The sequence below is a fragment of the Grampus griseus genome, assembly GCF_964374135.1.
Source record: "Grampus griseus genome assembly, chromosome: 2".
NCBI classification, from domain to species: domain Eukaryota; kingdom Metazoa; phylum Chordata; class Mammalia; order Artiodactyla; family Delphinidae; genus Grampus; species Grampus griseus.
The window spans coordinates 41,391,167-41,410,897 of record NC_139018.1 but is presented as its reverse complement, the minus strand read 5'-3'; the positions used below and the strand labels follow the sequence as shown (position 1 = coordinate 41,410,897).

At 38.7% G+C, this 19,731-nt stretch overlaps 1 pseudogene across 1 annotated transcript; it reads right to left on the bottom strand.

Moving 5' to 3' along the window:
• Positions 1–8,331: 8,331 nt before the first annotated feature.
• Positions 8,332–9,188, bottom strand: LOC309818393 (transformer-2 protein homolog alpha-like; annotated as a pseudogene). Its single transcript has 2 exons — positions 8,854–9,188; positions 8,332–8,664 (listed from the first exon to the last, which is right to left on the bottom strand). The product of its transcript is annotated as a transformer-2 protein homolog alpha-like (transcript).
• Positions 9,189–19,731: the final 10,543 nt, after the last annotated feature.

Here is a 19,731-nt window from a genome sequence, read left to right as displayed (position 1 = left end):
TATAGAATTTCAGGTTTAGGTCAGGCTTGGAGATAAACATTCTGTCAATAGGGATTTTTAAAAATTAAACTGAAAGATTGCTAACATATCTTTTAAATAAAGAGTATCTGGGACGATTTTTTAATGTGACTCTGTTTTAAGAGAAAAGGTGAATTAAATGGCCAAGGTCTCATAAGCACACAAATTTTAAAACTCTGATAACTCTGATACAAAATGCACTATCTTAGGTAAAATTCTTCAGTATATGTATAAATACATATATATAAATGAAAATACATATGAGACATTAATATTATATATGTATTAGCTTTTACCATATGTTACTAATGTTTTCAAGGGCATTAATGGCTTATTTTTGAGGTCCTGGATTTGATTTAAGAGGGTCATTTAAAGTTAATTATAATCTAATGTTCAGCTTGGTATTCATCTTGTATATGCACAATTAAAATTCTGCTTCTATTCAGGTGTTGTGTTTGCAGGTTGGATCATATAATGATCATTCTGGCATAGCTAGCAAAATGGTGCTGGCCACCACTAGGAATTGTCTCAGAGTTCTCTGTATTTAATAACAGTGTTACATCTTTTTCCAAGATCTCTTGTCAAGTGAACAGATGTGTACTTTAGCCATGGTTTGTAAAGCAAATCAAGTGTTTCTATGTAGGCTGGCTCTAATTTCTACAGATACTGTCATCTTTGTGTACATGTGGCTAAGAAGTAAGCCTGTAGTAACAGTATAGCAAACTTTCACTTTCCCGAAATTGAAAAAGAGTTCCTTATTCTGAATAATGGAATACTTTGTTTTTTTCAGTGTCAATATTCATTTTAAATTACAAATATTTGGATTACACAAAAGTACACTTAACCCAAATTATAGAATTAGGCTTTAAAAAGCAAATAAATAATACCTCTTTCTTGCCTTCCCAAGCTTGGAACCAACTGGGAAATAGACATGAGACAGATAACTGGAGATTAAAATATCAGCTTTAATACTGGAAAAGTCATTGGGAGAATCGTTGTGTATCTGTATAGAAAGGCTCACTAGCATCCCCTATTCCCACTAGATTTTGCTAGAGCGCACTCGAGGGAAAATTTGGGTCTATTCAGGCGATTCACTTAGGCAAAATTGCTGCCTCCCACTAATCTGGGGGCACCAACAGATGAAATCAGGAGCAAATCTCCTGTAGTAGATTGGGAGTGGGGAAGGGGGGTGGGGTCTCACATTTGCTCTCTTAACTTCTCAAATATTTTACTGTAAAATACTACAGATGGAAAATAAATGAGGATAAATCTATACAAAGTCAAAGCAGCCCTAGTTTGGTGTATGTGGGTGTAATGCTTACCTACACATTGTGATATAAAGGTTGTGGGGACAGCCACTCTCTCTACAGTGCACATCTGCTGGTTTTGCCTTCCCAGCATTCAACATTCTGGTAAGAACACCTCAATTTTTCCTCAAGTATCAGCTCTCTTCTTACAGTATACCTGATATTCTGGTGGACATGACCCCACCCCTCAGCCCAGGCCAATCAGAGCATTCCAGTTGAGCATATGACCCAAGTTAGGCCAATCAGGCTTGAATACCAGAACTTGTGTTGAAACTAGTAGGAAAAAGACCCCCTCTTTCCATTAGGGTCCTTAAGCTGGCAGATGGCACTATGTGGAGATGCTCCTCTCTGAAAATGAAGCTGATTAAAATAGAATCAGAGTCATGGAGAAACTGAGTCCAGATATTTTCATTTGAAATGAATCCTGGATGTGTAGCTTTCCCTAAACCTATTCCTACCCCTGGACATTTGACCTGTTGCTTGTGAAGGTCAATTTTTTTCAATTTTCTTAAACATTTGAATTGGATTTTCTTCACTTAACATCAAAAAGATTCCAGGTTAATAAACTCCCTTGCCAAAAAAATTTTCTTTCCAGAAACCTAAAATTGTGCCACAAGAGGAATCTTTTCCTGGGAGAAGTATTATACTATCAATTCTTAGTGTTAACTATCATCTTAGTGTTAATTTTTTTACCAGTTTTTTTGAGAAAGGACAGTGGGATAATGGACATTTTTATCAAGGATGCTTGTATTTTTTCTAAGGAAAATAAAGAGATAAAGAAGCTAATTTCTTCATCATCGAATCAGCTTCTAGTTAGAGCTTGATAATTAGCTAGGGTATCTCAACATGACTGATTACTAACAGCATCTGGAAAAGTTTTTAAAACACAAATTTGTGAACCTTACTCTAAACCTACTGAATGATATTCTCTGGGATATGTCCTTAGAATCTTAAAAACATTCTACAAGTGATTCTAATAATCAGATAGGTTTGCAAACAATAGGTTTGCAGTCTATATTGGTTTAGACTAAGGTGGTGGTTCTTTAGCCTAGTGGTATTCATTCATTCATTTATTCATTCAGGCATTATTTTTAGGTTTCTACTTTGTTATTATCTACAGAAATGCAAGGATGAATGAGATGTAGCCCTGACTCATAAAGATCACAGTCTGGTTGAAGAGACTCACCATAGATAAATGTGCTATATCTGTAATGGAAGCATGAACCAAAACCTGGGTGCAAGTTGGGAAGAGAGAACAGCTCACTCTGCTGGGGTATTGAGTGAAGGTGTTGAAAGGGATTTGTAGGATAAGGTAGGCAGGAAGGGGAAAAAAGCATTTGAGACCTAGGAACTAGTAGGTACAAAAGGGTAATGTGGTACAAGGCCTTGCAATACTCTGGAAATAAGTTTGGTGTGGATGGAGGAATTGCTGCCAAGTGGGGTGTGGGGTTGAGGAAGCAAGAGGTAATTTGAGCTTGTATTGTATGAAGTGCTAAAAATTTGGGATTTTCTTGTGTGGCCTCACTGGTATTCATAATCCATAGATCCTACCACTCTTATCCCCTTACCTTCTTCATGAAGTCACTTCCTTCCACATCCAGCTTAAATTCCAAGGTCAATCACTATTAACCTTCCTGTGAATACACTCTCAAGCTATCCGCGCTCTTTCACTTTGCTGCATATATCTGGCCAAATTCAACTCTTCTTATCTTCCATGATAGCAGCCACACAGCTGACTGTGGATGGAGGAAAATCACAACCATACTGACAAGTATCACTTACACTCCTGATCACTAAACTCATAAGAAAGTAATGCTGTTAGGCAATCATACGCTGTTGCCCTAGTCCACTCACTCACCTGGATCATTACATCGTACTTTTTCATCTCTCATCAAACCTCAGCATGTTTCCAAATTCTTACTCTCAGATGACCTTCTTTCTACTTCACTGAGAAAACTGAAACCATGAAAAGAAGGCTTCTACACACCTCTACCACCATATATACCTACCCACCTGCTTCTGTACGAATCCACTGTACCTGATCTCCTGTCCAAGCTCTTAGCTAGGGCTAACCCTGTGACCTGTGTGCACCCACCTTCTCTCAACTCCTCAAGGATGTTGCTGCAACAATTCTCCCTCTATCTCCTGGATATATTTTGGTCCCCACTGGATCATTATAATTAGCATAACAGCATGCTGTTATTCTCCCAACTTGAAAAATATCTTCATTGACCCTACTTCTCCTCTAGCTTATGCCCCCATTTCTCTTCTTCCTTTTATAGCAAAACTCTTTGAAAGAGTTTTCTGTAATACTCATGTTCTCCAATTTCTCTCCTTCCATTCTTCTTGAACCCACTCCTTAGAAACTGTCCATCTTCCTTGACCTATCATTACTCAATTTTCTTCATTTGGCTCTAGAACACCATACTTTCCTGGTTTTCCTCCCACTTTTTTGGCTAAGATTCTTAGTCTTTGGTGGTTCTTTCTCATCTCTCTTAACTTAAGTATCCAAGTGTCCCACAGCTTAATCTTTCAACCTCTTCTCTTTTCTACCCACACCTACTCTTTTGGAAATTTAATCCAGTCTAATGACTTTAAATATCATCTTTAGGCTAATGAAATTTGCATTTCCAGCCTGGATCTCTCTCCTGGACTCCAGACTCATAAGTCCAACTTCTTACTTAGCTTCTCTACTTGCATTTCTAACAGGAATCTTCAACGTAAAATATCCAAGTCTATGCTTTAATATCCTCCCACCCCTAAATCCTGTTTCATTTGCAGCTTTCCCTTTTCAGAAAATGCCATGTCTTTTCTACAACTGCTCAGGTCAAAGCCTTGGAATCATCCTCTCATTTTTTTCACACCCCACATCCAATCCTGTATAGTCTTCCCCAGACATCATCATGATTCATGCCTCGCCTCCTTCCAGTCATTACTCAGATATCATCTACTGGCAGTGGCCTTCCCTGGACATCCAATTTGAAATTGCATAAACACAAACACTTCTTATCTCCTTTCTCTTCTTTACTTTTCTTCTTAGCACTTATCTCTAGCTAACCTGCTATACATTTTATTTATTTGGCTTTTCTCCATTAGAATGCAAGCTACATAAAGATAGATATTTTAACCTATTTTGTTCACTAACTGTATCTCTAGTGTCTAGAAGAGTGCTTGGCTCACAGTGGAAGTTCAATAAATATTTGCTGAGTTAATGAATGCACAAATGAACACACATGTAAAGGATGATGCATGGGAGGTCTATTAAAGCATGACTTTATCAGATCTGTTTTTTAAGACCATAACCGTGGAGGTAATGAGGAAGATAGGCTAGTGGGCAAAGATTAGTGGCTGGAAAATAATTTAGGGGCTATTGATAAAAAAAAATTTTGTACCCTGAACTAAGGCGGTAGTGTTAGAAATGAGAGAAGGAGATGAGCTGGACCAACTGGGGCAGGAATTAGGAAAGAAAACGGGATGGTCAAAGTGTATATAGGGATGTTAGTATGAGTTAACTTGCCTCATACCTGAGGTGGGGCAGAAAAGTCTGGCTACACTCTTCTTGCCTCTGCCTGGCTCAAACTGGGCTCTGCTCTCAACTCTAATCTTATTTCTGGCTCTTTTATTAAGTTCTGCTTTGGATCCCTTCCTGTATGTATAACTTTGGGCAAGATACTTTCCCCTTCCTAACAGTACCTGTAATTATTTCCTAGAGCTGCTATAACAAATTACCACAAACTGGGTGGTTTAAAGCGGAAACTTATTCTCTCACAGCTCTGAAGGCTAGAAGTCTGCAATCAAGTTGTGGGCAAGGTCATGCTCTCTCTGAAGGTTCTCAGGAAGAGTCCTTCTTTGCCTCTTCCTGGGTTCTGGTGTGTGCCAGCTATCCTTGGCATTCCTTGGCTTGCAGGTGCATGACCGTAATCTCTGCTTCTGTCTTCACATGGTTTTCTCTCTGTGTCTGAGTCTTCACATGGCATCCTTATAAGGACACAGTCACTGGATTTAGGGGCTACTCTAATCCAGTATGACTGCATCTTAATTAATTACATCTGTGAAGAATCTAAATCTAAATAAGGTTATATTGTGAGGTTCCACATGGACTTGAATTTTGGAGAGACACCACTATCTTCCAGAGAAAGGAGGTGGACATTTAGGGTAAACTATCATTATCAATTTGTGTTTTATAAATCACAATCTTCATCTTGGAATTTCCTGTAAGTTTGCAGATGAAAAAAATTATTTGCTAACTCTTGCTTTCCCAAAGAAAGTGAAGGAGGGATAGGATTCTATGGGTGTGCTCTAGAGGCCTAATACACCAAAGTGATCAAAATAAGAGACTGTTCATATAAAGCCCTTGGCATATTACTTGGTATTCATACATTCCACAAATCTTTCTTGAGCACTTGCTATGTGACAGCCACTAAGGTAGATGCTGGGAACACAACGGGAAATGAGAGAGATGCGATTCCTGCCCTCACAGAGCTCAAAGCGTAGTGGTGGAGGCAGACATTAAACATTCAGCAAAGATATAGGTGTAAGAGTAAATACAAATCCAAAAAGAAAAAGAAATTAATTTTCCCTGGTATAAAAATGGTAAAGAGACTCTTCTCTCCTCCTTTTCTTTCAGAGCATTTCTTTAGAGTACTTGTAATTGTGAATTCTTTCTTTGTCCCTTTTAAAAACCTAAGCCTCTTGCCAACTTTATAACCCAGGAATGTCTTTCTCAAGGACCTTGGAGACATCTTTTTGAAATGGAATCATCAAGGAAGATAGTGTCAGAGAAAACCAGAGCCAGACAGAAATTAAAGTGGTGAAGGTAAATTTCATGCAGGAACTATTATAATAGGGGAAGAGAGACATGAGTATGAAGCTCCATTCTGAATACAACAAGGACAAGTGGGGACTTACAGCCAAGGAGCAAGGTAAAGAGGGGTCAGTGGATAAAAAAAATTGCCAAGAGGAAACATCAAGGATAAGGGGGTTTCTGGCCAAAAGAACTTGATAGAATTATTAAGGAAGGCAGGATGGTAAGGTATTGGGGGGAGGGGAAGTGTGGAGGGAGGAATTTGATCAGATAATCACGGTTGGGAGATTTTTCCCCTATTACAAATGAGAACTCAGGTTAGTGAATGTGCTGGCTGTCCCCTGACCTTCTATTTAATATGGCCTGTGGTTTTGGTCCTCCCCGACCTTTGCCTTTGCAGTATATATATTTTTTTAACATCTTTATTGGAGTATAATTGCTTTACAATGCTGTGTTCATTTCTGCTGCATAACAAAGTGAATCAGCTATATGTATACATATATTCCCATATTCCCTCCCTGTTGCATCTCCCTCCCACCCTCTCTATCTCATCCCTCTAGGTGGTCATAAAGCACAGAGCTGTGTTATGTAGCTGCTTCCCACTAGCTATCTATTTTACAGTTGGTAGTGTATATATGTCCATGCTACTCTCTCACTTCGTCCCAGCTTACCCTTCCCCATCCCCGTGTCCTCAAGTCCATTCTCTATGTCACGTCCTCTTGTTTAAGGCCTAGTTATCATTTGAGAACATGTATGGGATGGGTTGTATCTGCTTGGCTATATAAAAGGGTTAGGTTTCTTTCTGTCTTACATCTCTTCAGGGGATTGCCTGTGATATGAATCATATTCTGGTTTAACGTTTATTCAGTAATAAAATTGCTTTCTTTTCCTTCTACCTTTGTGGAGAGGTTTTCTGGGTAGCCAGGAGATTTTGGTTTTAATTATATTTCCCCAAAAAGGGGAATGAGAATTGTCAAGCACTACTGGTGGGAGGGAAATCTGGAACAGCCATTCTGGAAAGTTATCAGATGATATCTAGTGAAGAATATGTTTGCCTTTTGCCCAATAATTCTATTCCTGGCATATACCCCAGAGAAAATGTCCTTAAGAAAACAATTTCAAGGCTGTTCAATACCCTATTGTTTATTGTAGTCAAAATAGGTGCCCATCACTAGGGGAACAAATGAAAGATAAAACATGGTAGATACATATTATGGAATAATGTGCATAATACAGAAACAATGAACTACATGAACATACAGAAACAAGGATAGATCCTAAAATAGCACTGAATGAAAGAGAATCAAAATACAATTTATAGCACAATAACTTATTTTTTTCAAAGAAATTAACTTTTATTTGAAAGGAGACTACCCTTCCCCTCACTATTTCTAAGGACTCTATACAATAGCCTACTTAAACCATTTCCCCAATACCAAAATTTCTAACAGCAAAGCATACAACTGCTCTAAATAATAAGGCTTGTCCTTCACTGATTAAACTTCAAAAATTTCAACACAAAAATCAAACTTTACGTTTTTAAGTTTTAACAAATGTATTTTAAATACAACATGTTTTGTAGGAGTCCACAAGCTTTTCATCTCTAAAAAAATGACATAATTTTTAGGGTTCAAAAATTCCATTCTTCAAAAGAAATGACCAAGTGTTTTCTTCTATAGCTTCAAACTTTCTACACTCAATTATTTGATTGCTCCATGCCACCCCAGACAAACCTGACATGACTGAACTACTTTATGTTACTAACTTCCCCAAAAGAAAGTTAAAAAAGGAGTTTGTAGTAAATGCAGCTCTCTAATACCATGTCTAATACAATATCTAACACAAAAGAAGCTTTAAAAAGATCATTTCTTTCTTCATTCGATTAGTCAGGAGTTAATTTTCTGTAAAAGCAACAAACAAACAAAAAACCATTTACAAAAGCATAACACTAGGGGTTCCTGTTTTACTCAAGATGTTTACTCAAAATGACAACAATTACATCTTTAAGAATATAATAAAAGGGGTGAAAACAGCAATACAATCGACAAAGTGTAGATGCTAAATAAACCAAAGATGTTTTTAAGGGTTCTTTTTAAGGAGTAGGAAGGATTAGAAGCTTGGAGAAATCCAGAATTAAACAAAAAAAGAGAAAGGGGAAAAAAAAAAAGAAAAAGATGTCCTCAACAGCAGCCACTCTGTTTATCAATAGCGTTTTGGGCTGTAGGAACAAGATCTTTATTGTGATCTGTATCGACTATAGTAAGGAGAAGGTGATCTTCTTCTGTACCAGTAATCATCATCTTCATATCTGTCGTACCCACGATCATATCCTCTATCATAGTAAGAATCTCGACGTCTGCCACCTCCTCCACCTCCACCTCCACCTCCACCGCCACCTCCACCGCCTCCACCACCACTGTGAGTTGGTCTGCCCATGTATATGCCTGGTGTGGGTGTGTGCACTCTCTTGGTGATAGAATAATCTACACGAATTCTTCTACCATCCAGCTCCATTCCATTTTCCCTTTCCATAGCCTCCTTTGAGTCATCTATTCTCTCAAAATAAACAAAAGCAAATCCTTGTGATAGTCCAGTTCACTGGTCATAAACCACATTGACACCACTCAATGGTCCATATCAAGAAAATACTTCGCGAAGATCTCTCTCTGTCGTGTACAAACTGAGGCCAAACACTCCTAGACAAGTGTTGGGATCTGGATTTGCCCTGCTGCCTGTATGTCTTCTCTGGTTAGACATTGGAGAATGACTTCGGCTCCTGCGACGCCGGTATTCTAGTGTATAGGACCTACTTTGAGATTGTCTTCTATGAGAGTGAGAATGGGATCTGGATCAAGTGTAACGTCTATGAGAATGCCTCCTTGACCTCGACCTGGATTTTAATCTTGATCAAGAATGGGATTGAGAGTGTTTGGAAACTCTTGATGGACTATGAGATCCTGACCTGCTCTCTGATTTTACATGAGCAGGAGTTCCCGTTGGAGATTTTGACTGAGAGCGAGGCTCTCTGCCCTCGAAGTTGTTCTCTCTACATCACTCATGTTGGCCAGGCACTCCCCAGAACTAAATAAGAGACAGGTCTCGGCTTGAGGGCCGATGGCCTAATCAACCAGCTGACTGGACCGTGGGGAGGAGGAAAGAGTTGGCAACAACAGCCGCTCCACTCCACTCCCACTCGGTCGCAGGCTCTGGCAAAAATCCACAACAACTTTTTATAAATAAAAAATACAGACACACAAAACAGTACTGCCTGTTTTTCAAAGATAGATGCACAACTCAAGGTTTATAAGGAACATCAAATGTATGCCTATTATTGGGATGGGGGTGGGACTAGATATAAAATAAAACAAGGGCCTTATATAGACAAATGTCGATAATGTGCTGTGATCTGAGGAATACAATCAACTTTCTGAGCCTCAGGTATAATAAATAAATAAAAGACACAAAAGAAAGGAGGTAGAGGAAAGAATTCTCCCACACAAAGAACTGGTCAGCTCTCTAGCGAATTAAGACTACCATCCCTTCTTAAATTCACTATCCTTCAATTTGCTACCATAAAGCTAAATACAAATAGAATTAGGAAGGTAAAATAAGGAGGTTATGTTGTCTGAAGTGGAGTATCTTTTTACAATTCCGTTCTGGCTGCCTTTTAAGAAAAGCTTGTGCATTAATTATATGTCAACAAATCATGGACAAAGATTATTTAACATTTTTAGATAGACTCATTAGAAATAGCATTCTGTTGGTCTAATTAAAGTTTTATTTCAGGATAATTCCTACCTTTTAATTGAATAATATATATTTATTGCCAGACATGAGTAATAAGAGGACCCCTGCTGATGACTTTATATGCACCACAAAATTATCTCTTCCGCTGCCAAAGTAAACCCTAAGTTGTGCTGCCTTTGTGTTTTCACGATATATCAAATTTAAACATGTGACAGCAAATTTTCACAGATAATCTAATAAAATCATTAACTGGAAAGTACTCAATTGCATAAGGATCAAATGTCAACAAGAATATAAAAATTAAATTAGCATTTGAAATCTCCAGACTTTTGGTTCTCTGGAATTAAACTTGAAGACATTACAAAGCCAAATTGTAATTAGATGTCTCCACTGTTGTCTACCAATAAGAATAGGGCTTTGGGGGAAATCAATTTAACCATCTATTCAAAAGATTTTAATAAAGAAAGATTTTCTTATTTAGGTCTATAGTCATCTCTATTTTGTTTAAGTAATTCCTCTTTAATTCAGGTGGTGACACGGTAAGTGTGCCATAATCAGTGGTAAGATAGCTTCCCAATTGTTTTCAGGTTCAAGATACCTTTATCCATAAATAAAGTAGATTTAAATTTATATGTTTTGGCCTTTGTCTAGGAGTATGAACAGACTGATGAATGAAATGAAGTCTTATTTCACTTAGAATATTTTACTTTGCTTGACTTTTAGTGGCTTCTACTTCTGTTGTTTCTGGTACAGACACATAAAACCATACCATAAAGAAGCTTTAAAATAAGAAAAGGAGATTAACAAGAATGGTCACTGATTCTGTATGCTTTCTCTGGTTTTAACTGTAATCACCTTTTGCTCCAAATACCATCTAGAACACGCTAACAGGCAATTCTTCCTTTAAGAATTACTAGGACAAGGGCTTTAGTTTGGCAACTCACCAATGGTTATCAGTCTACAGCTATACAGGAACTCTGACTCAGTTGCTGACCAAATCCTTGAGCTTTACCTAAAAATAACATTCTTAAAATTACTCATTTATATAATATAACGAAAACTGTGTTAGCTTTCTCCTAGTCCTTTACTGGTTAGGAAAGTCACAATAAAAATTTCTAACAATATCAAAGTAGATAATCTCTATACTTTTATGCAAGAGTTGCATCTCCCAAAATGAGAAGCTTGATGTAGATAATTCACCTAATTGATTTCTGATCCAATTTCTTAATTTAATTTAAAAGTTTAAATTTCTAAACTATTGTTATCTAGCTTTTACACTCTAAGATGAAAATTTACCCAGACAGGTCATCTTGTTCAACTAGATTTTCAGAGAAGTTAATAGTAAAAGTACAAATATGAATCAGATTTTTCTGGTCCTTTTTTTAAACCCTTAAACCATAAATATTTTAATTAATTTTTAATTAATGACAGAAACTGAAATTTCTGTGAAATAAAAAAATGTACAGGTAAAATTATTTTTTCTTTTTCTATGTTTATGTATGTTTATAAACAGTCAATATTACAGATAAAATATTTGAAATGAAAATATATTTAAAAATCTGCACTCATATTTTTCATGAGAAAGCAGTTTTAAACTATAGTCTATTGAATGAGGCAGCCATCTGGTGACGGAAAAGAGCACTACAGACACTATCTTGCATGAACTGAACGTCATAAATATTCTACACAAATCAACTTAACCTCAAAAAATATAGTAGTGCTCTCCAACAGAAATATAATAGAAATCACATATGTAATTTAAAATTTCCTAATCGCCGCTTTTAAAAAGTAAAAAGAAACAGTAATTTTAATAAGGCATTTTTATTTAAACCAATATATCAAAACACATTATCATTTCAACATGTAATCAATACATATTTTTTTCATGCTAGGTCTTCAAAATACCATGTGTGTTTCACAGCACAACTCAATTCGGACTAGCCACATTTCACGTGGCTGTGGCTAGTGGCTGCCATGTGGGACAGCGCAGATCTAGAAAATGAAACGAGACCTGCAGTTACTTTGATTTGCCTAAGTTCATTCATTTCTCAGCCCTTCTGCCCACTCTTTTAAAAGTTCTTTCCTTTCCCTCTTTAAATTTTATCTTGTAAAATTTTTTGGCCTCCTGTACACTTTGGAATACATAAACGGCCCTCAAAAGTCTGTCGACGAACGACAAGACGACCCTTGGAGGTCCTATGTCTTCTCTGAAGGGCACCAGGGCGTTACGTAGGCCTGCGCTGTCCTTCCATTCGGCTCGCTCTGCGCTCAGCGGCTTCGGGCTGCAGTCAGCTACACTCCTGGAGGGCGGTGGTGGCGGGCCGCAGGACCAAGAGCGCGCGGGGGGCATCAGGGCCTGTTCCGACCATCTGGCCGCCTTGACATCACAGCGTCGTGTCTTCGGGGTTCAAGTCCAGCGAGGCTCCGGGCTTCCAATGAAGGTCAAAGATTTTCAGTAGGAAAGAGCCGGGACTGGAAGAGGCAACGACTAAGTCCCCGCCATAAGTCGTCGCTTCCCGTCCGGGCCTCTGATCCGGCGAAGGTGAGTGAAAAGCTACCTGCAGGGATCAAATGACCCGCAGCTCGGGAAGCTCCCCACCCTTTCCCAGGAGCACCAGCAGGGTCTTCCGGGCGGACCCCGACCTCTGCTGATTGGTTGGAGCTTGCCACCACGTGATCCAGAAACGAGTCGGCCACCGCTTTCCCCGCCCCTTTCTCCCCCTCCCCACCCAGAGGTCGCGGGAGGCGGAGGGCGGGTTTCCTAGGCAACCGCAGCGGGGTAGTGTGTACACACCAGGCCCCACGGTAGAGAGGGTGTCGTGCCTGCTGCTGCAAGACAGGGATTAAGAAGTGGGAGTGGACTCTGTTCTGTCTCGGATTGCCCCGGAATCCATCCTCTCTCTGGGATAAGGTGAGTGACTATCCCCTGGTGGCCTTTGGGAGTACCTCACCTGTAGGCAGGCCCCAGGAGTCTCTGTTCCCCTCTCCTCTCTCTGGCTACGCTGGGAGGAAGACAAGAGAGAAGCAACGTTGAGGTCAAAAGACCCCTGTAACGGTGCAGTGGCGATCATGATAATGAGAGACAGTGACATGACTTTATCTGAGGCCATCACGGTTGCCAGAGCAAAGCTGAAGAGGAGGAGGAGGAGGAGGAGAGGGAGGGTGGCCCACAGCCGCCTGTGCAGCCTTTACTGAGGGAACGAACTGCTCCTTGGACACACTTGATACTGCTCACCTAGAGCTGGAAGGGCGTTTTTTTGCCCATCAGTAATAATGGATGGATTCTGATCCATTTGTACCCAATTAATTTTTAATTAATTAATGACAGAAACTGAAATTTCTGTGAAATAAAAAAATGTACAGGTAAAATTATTTTTTCTTTTTCTATGTTTATGTATGTTTATAAACAGTCAATATTACAGATAAAATATTTGAAATGAAAATATATTTAAAAATCTGCACTCATATTTTTCATGAGAAAGCAGTTTTACTTGACCATACAGGGCTTCTAGTTTGTAGAAAAGAAATTTGATTTTCTCACAATGACACCCTCCCCAGCTCTCATGGCAGACAAAAACATTACTCTTTGTACTCTAATTATTGTTCTACTCTGATTGGTCATGTACAGAAAGTATTTAAGTTATATCATATAGGACCCTGTGGCATGACAATTAATTCAAACCATTCAACAAATTTTTATCAAACACCAAGCATGTGTCAGGCACTGTGGTAGGTTCTTTGTCCCTGCCTTCAGTGAACATGTAACCTGTCAAGGAGGAAAGACCTGGAAGCATCACAATACAGTGGAACAGGTGTTGTATATAGGGCATATGCTGGCTTTAATTGGAGTCATGAGGAAAAGAATGATTATAATACTATCAGAGAGAATTAAAGTCTTCACAGAGAAGACCCTTGATTTAAATCTTTAAGGGTATATGGAGTATGCCGTAAAGTCAAGGGACAGTTAGGGAGGGGGAACAGCATGTGCCAAGAACAGAAATACCCCATGCCATTCAGAGAACTATAGTTGTGGCCAGAGCCTGGGTTGTTCCTGGGAGTTTGTGGTTGATGAGCTTGAGAGGTAGACAGGAGTTAGAGTTTGGAGACCATGAATACCTTCCAAGAGGAGCAGCGTGAGTGGATTTCCCTTTCAGGAGGTTGCTGTCACAGTAGAGTAGAGGATCGATTGGCAGGAAGTGGGACTATAGGGAAAGCATTGGTTAAGTTGAAGTGATGAGAGCCTGAATCAAAGCAGAGGCAATTGGATAGAGGGGAGGAAAAAAAAACAACAACAATGTGATAGACATTTAAGAGGTATATGCAGAAAGATTTAATGAGTGAGCAAAAGTGGGGGAAAGAATAAAAGAGTGGTTGAGCATAAGTTCCAGGCTTCTGACTTGGATGATTAAAAGAATGGTGTCACTTACCAAGAGAAAACATGCATTAGGAGAAGCAGGCTGGCTGGAAAATATAGAGTTCAGTTTTGAACATACTGAGTTTGAGACACATTCAGGTGGAGCTTTCCATGTGTGTAGTTGGGTGTTGCACAGAAAAGAGGAAGATAAAAATTAGTAATTCTTCAGCAAGAAGGAAACTATTAATCAGAAAATTAAGTTTTACATAACAAATAGAGAGACGCCAAGGAGAAAAAGTCACACCAAAGCAGAAAAAGAGCCATCAGCATCATCAGATTCGATGACAGGGTCAAATTGAGAGCTGAAACATGTCTAGTGTCTTTGGCAATTAGATTATTGTTGACCTGGAAAAAGAAACTGCAGTGGCCTGAGGTGTCCTCACTGAGACTGCAGTAAACTGAGAACTGAATAGAGGTACTGAAGTATTGCTAATGACTACATATCTTTTGTAATGTTTCCTAATGCTATAATATGGTACTAATGACTTATATCTAAAAGTTTTCCTGTAAAGGGATCTAAAGTCAGCTGTTCATTGAACACAGGATAGGAGAGCTTTTTTTTAAAGATAGTAATGACCTAACATTCATATATGGAGAGAAAAGAGACCCTAGAGAAAGAAAGAGGGGAATAAATGAAAAGAAGGAAAATTTGACAGACCAAAGTTCTGAAAGAGACTGAAGAGGATGGGATGAGTACACAGGAAAAGGGATGCATTTTGGGCAAGAGAAAGAATACTTTTACTAAGACAGGAATCAGAAAGTGAAAGAAATACAGTTGACCCTTGAACTGATTAACTGGGGGTTAATCCATGTATAACTTATAGTCGGCCCTCTTATCCTTCATTTCTCCTTATCCTCGGATTCAAAAGGCATGGACCATGTAGTATTGCAGTATTTACTGTGGAAAAATATCTGCATATAAGTGGGTCTGTGCAGTTCAAACCTGCATTGTTCAAGAGTCAATTGTATATTTTAAAAGGTGTGGGAATTTAAGGAGTGTATATCTGATGGTGTCACTGTTCTCTGTGAAAATGGGGACAAGATCATCTGCTGAGAGAGAGAACTTGAGAAGAGTGGTGAAAGTTTAGAATAGTCCAGACGTTGTGAATCCCAGATCTGTATCTCTAGTCCTACTCCCTAGGAGAGGAAGTTGAAGAGGAAAATATAAAATGTCTGTTGTTGGATTCAACTCAAGTTAGAGACCATACATTTGCAGTGATTTCAACTCACATGACCAACTGGCCATGTGAAATCTTCCAGCAGCACTCCAAAGCAGAGAGCACAGGTGACTAGATCAACCCAAGGTTTGAGATTGGAAGCGTGAAAGCTATAGAAGCTCCTGGTAGCTCCTGGCTCCCTGGAGAAACTAGAGAAGATCTGTAGTTTCTTAGATGGGCAGGCCCTGAAAAGAGCTTTCCCAAGGCGCAGAAGAGTGGGTACAAGCTGGGCATCAGGACACTCACCTCTTGATGGAATCAGAAACTGGAAGCCTTGGGACCACTTGTGACTGGAGAAAACATACAAGACTTGTAAATACCAGGAAGGCCCATAATTATGCATAATTAATTACGCACAATCACATAATTCAGATGTAGTTATGCAAATTATAGAATTTGGGGGTTTTAAGTTAAATTTTGTTTTGCTAATTAACTATTGAATTACAACAAGGTTTTTCCTAAATGAGGGCATTGGTGAAGGGAGGATAAGGTGAAGTGAAAGAAAAGGTTGGTACCCCAAATATGCATAGTAGTCTTCTTGAATAAATGGAGAGTTATATCTTGTTCTAGAGGAAGACTCAATACTGTAAAGATGGAAGTTCTCCCTAAATTAATCTTTACAATCGCATCTCAGTCAAAATCCCAAGTGAATTTTTAAAAACTAAATGCAAAATAATCATAAGTCTTATTTGGAAAAATAAATATGAAAGAATAACTGGAAATTTCCAAAAAAGAAAATGAGATAGAAATTTACAACATGAATCACAGTAATCAATACAGGATAATATTGTAGGAATAGATAGAGCTAAGGGAAAGCAGATTAGAAAGTCCAAAATTAGGCTCAAGTATATGTGATAATTTAGTGAATAATGAAGGGAGCAGTTAATTTCTTCTGTAATAGGTATCTTGGACGTGGACTAGAAAACTTGGATGGCTGTTTGTTGACTTTGGGGGTGTTAAAGGCAGGTTTTATCCCTTGTGTGGTGGTGGGCAGACAGACTTTTCCTTTGGTGCTCACAGACATTAAACCAGAATGTAGGGGCTTCTCTTCTGATAAGAAGAGGTACTACAAAGCCCTCCTTTACTTGGGGTGCCATCCAAGTAAACCTAAGGAGGGAAGACTGTGGCCTGCATCTCTGTATGGGCCTCTGATGGATTATCTAAATTCCTTCAGGTTGTTCCTTGCTACATGCTCCCTTGCCTGGCCACTCCTATGCTGTAATATCTGGGCGTTGTCCAAGAATGGGGTAAAGAGACAGTTGCCAATTGGAAGCAGGGAAGGAATGATCAATATTACTTTTAATATAGATCCATCATCTAATCACTGCTCACCATCCTCACTACTACCACCCTATTCCAGCTGCCATCCTCTCTCACGTTATTATAACTGCCCCTTGACTGATCTCCTTGCTTCTCCCTTCAACCCCTACAGTCCATTTTCAACAGAATAGCTAGGGCGATCCTTTCTGAAACCTAAGACAGCTTGTGTTATTCTTTCTTTCAAAATCTTCATACAGCTTTCCATCTTACTCATAATGAAATCCAAAATCCTCATAAAAGCCTACAGGATAGCACATGATCTGACCCCACAGAACCTCTCTGACCCCACATCCTACTGGTCTCCATCTCCCTCACTGTGCTCCAGCTACATCATCTCACTTGCTATTCTACAAACATGTCACGTATACTTTCACCCATTTTTTTTTGCATTTTCTTTTCCCCATGCTTTGATGCTTTTCCCCAAGATTCCTCATAGCCCGTACTGCCTCATTTTCCACAGTTCTTTGCCCAGATTCCACATTATCAAAGAGGTCTTCTCTTTTCTCCCATATCTATTATTCTCTAACTGGTAGATATTAGTCCTCAATGCATAAATGAATGAATGAGTGAATGAACAGAGATTCCATTGTATGAGGATAACTTTCTGGGTGTACTTTTCTTTGTGGTGCTAGCTGGGATCCCTTCCTCAGCATAGTGGAGCAATGTCCCCAGTTTACAAAGCCTGAGTACAAATATAGGCTGTAAATATTACCCTGATACAGATCTCAAAATTCTTTGATTTGGACTCTTTGGATGGCCCACAGCCACTTTCTTCCCAATCACTGCTGCTCTGAGTTTGGGGAATTTTTTTTTTCTTTTTTTTGTGGTACGCGGGCCTCTCACTGTTGTGGCCTCTCCCATTGCGGAGCACAGGCTCCGGACGCGCAGGCTCAGCAGCCATAGCTCATGGGCCCAGCCACTCCGCGGCATGTGGGATCCTCCCGGACCGGGGCATGAACCTGTGTCCCCTGCATCAGCAGGTGGATTCTCAACCACTGCGCCACCAGGGAAGCCCTGGGGAATTTTAAAGGATAGTTTTGTAAAATTTCTTCCTCTGGTACCTTGAATTTTGGGCTGGTCTGTACTGATGGGCTTTTTCTCTCAGTCTGATGCCATCTGCTTTATCTTCATTCAAAAGACCTTTCTCAACATCTCTGGCCATCAGTGCTCTTTTGCTAGCACTGCTACACATTCCTTTCTTATTTTCCTAGTTCCCTAGTCATTCCAGCGAGATTTGAGCAGAGAAGGTAGGTAAATACATGGCCTCAAGTCACCATCTTTTTTTTCTTAAAATTTTAATTTACATGTACACCTGCACATGTATAAAGTTTTGCATAAATGATTAAAAGTGAGCATATAAATACTTTAAAAATAAACATTTATGTAAAATTTCATAACATGTATGTAGAAACCACACAAATCTTAGGTATCTAATTTTATTCTCTCGAAGTAAATGCATTCCATTAGCACCTAGATCAAAAAATTTATCTTCATCAGCACTCCAGAACCTATCTTTTGCCTCCTCCTAGTCAATCAGCCCTGAAAGGTAATGACTATCTTGACTTCTAATACCATAGATTAGTTTCCAGATTTTATATGAATGGAGTCATGCAGTATGAACTCATTGTGTTTGTGTCTTCATTTGTTCAATATTGTGTTTGTGAGAATCATCCATGTTATGTACACCAATAGTTTCTTTCTCATTCTACTCCTAGGTATAAACCCCAAAGAAAACTGTACCTATGTCCTGCATAATAAAAATGTCCAGGGAAACACTATTCAGCTCCAAACTGGAGACAGTCCAAATGTCTACTAACAGTAGAATGAATAAGTAAATGGTTATATATTCATATTATACAATACTAAACATGCTTTTTTAAAGTGTAGGGTTTTTTTTTTCCTTTTTACCTAGATCCATCTCCATGCAACCTCTCATGCCTATTATAACCACACCAGCTTTCACCTATATCCAAGGTAACTCATGTTAACAACTTAGTATGTATCTTTACATATTTTCTCCTTACATATGCATAATCATAAACACACATACATATCTCTATTCTATATCTATACACACATGTATGTACACACATATCTGTGGAGGAGTTATTATCGTAAAAGGTAGAATCACAATAAACAAATAAATACAATTTCTACATATTGCTTTGTCATGTCCTCATATTAAAACCAGGATTCCTATATTTTTAAAATAGTATATGTCTGGAATAATATAATGAATATATTAAAAATTATGAAAAATTAGGTTAAATTTTATTGAAGCTACTTAGGTATTTAGTAGTTCATACCATCTAAAATGAGGAAGTTGACTAATTCATTTTAATAAACATTTATTACCATGCCTATGGTATGTCATTAAGCCCTGAAAATTCTTTTCTTTGCTAACTATACTTAGAGAACTGTATTCAGTTTGGAACACCATAGTATAATAGGATGAATGAACTGGAACTGGTTCAAGGGAGAAAACAGGGCTCTTTCTAGTGAGAGAACTAAAAGACATGAACTGAGGGCAAGGTGAACATATAGATGAGAGATGACTATGTTCTTCAAGTATTAAAGGGTCATAGTGTGAAAGAAAAATTATGCTTGTTTTATTTGAACCCAGGAGGTAAAATGACAGTGAATGGGGAGGAGTTATAGAGAGAGAGAATTAAATTCAGAATAAAAAATAACTGTCTAAGAGAAAACTTCATAGATGGAATGGACTGTCTTGGGGTCCAGACATACTTGGTAATGTACTGTTGGGAAATGTCAAGCCACAGGTGAGTAATTCCACCTAAGTAACTTTAAGGCTCCTTTAAATGATATGGCATGACTCTAGTACTTATTTCAACTTTTCCTTTTCCTTAACAGTTATATTATTATAACCTTCATTTTTAATGGAAG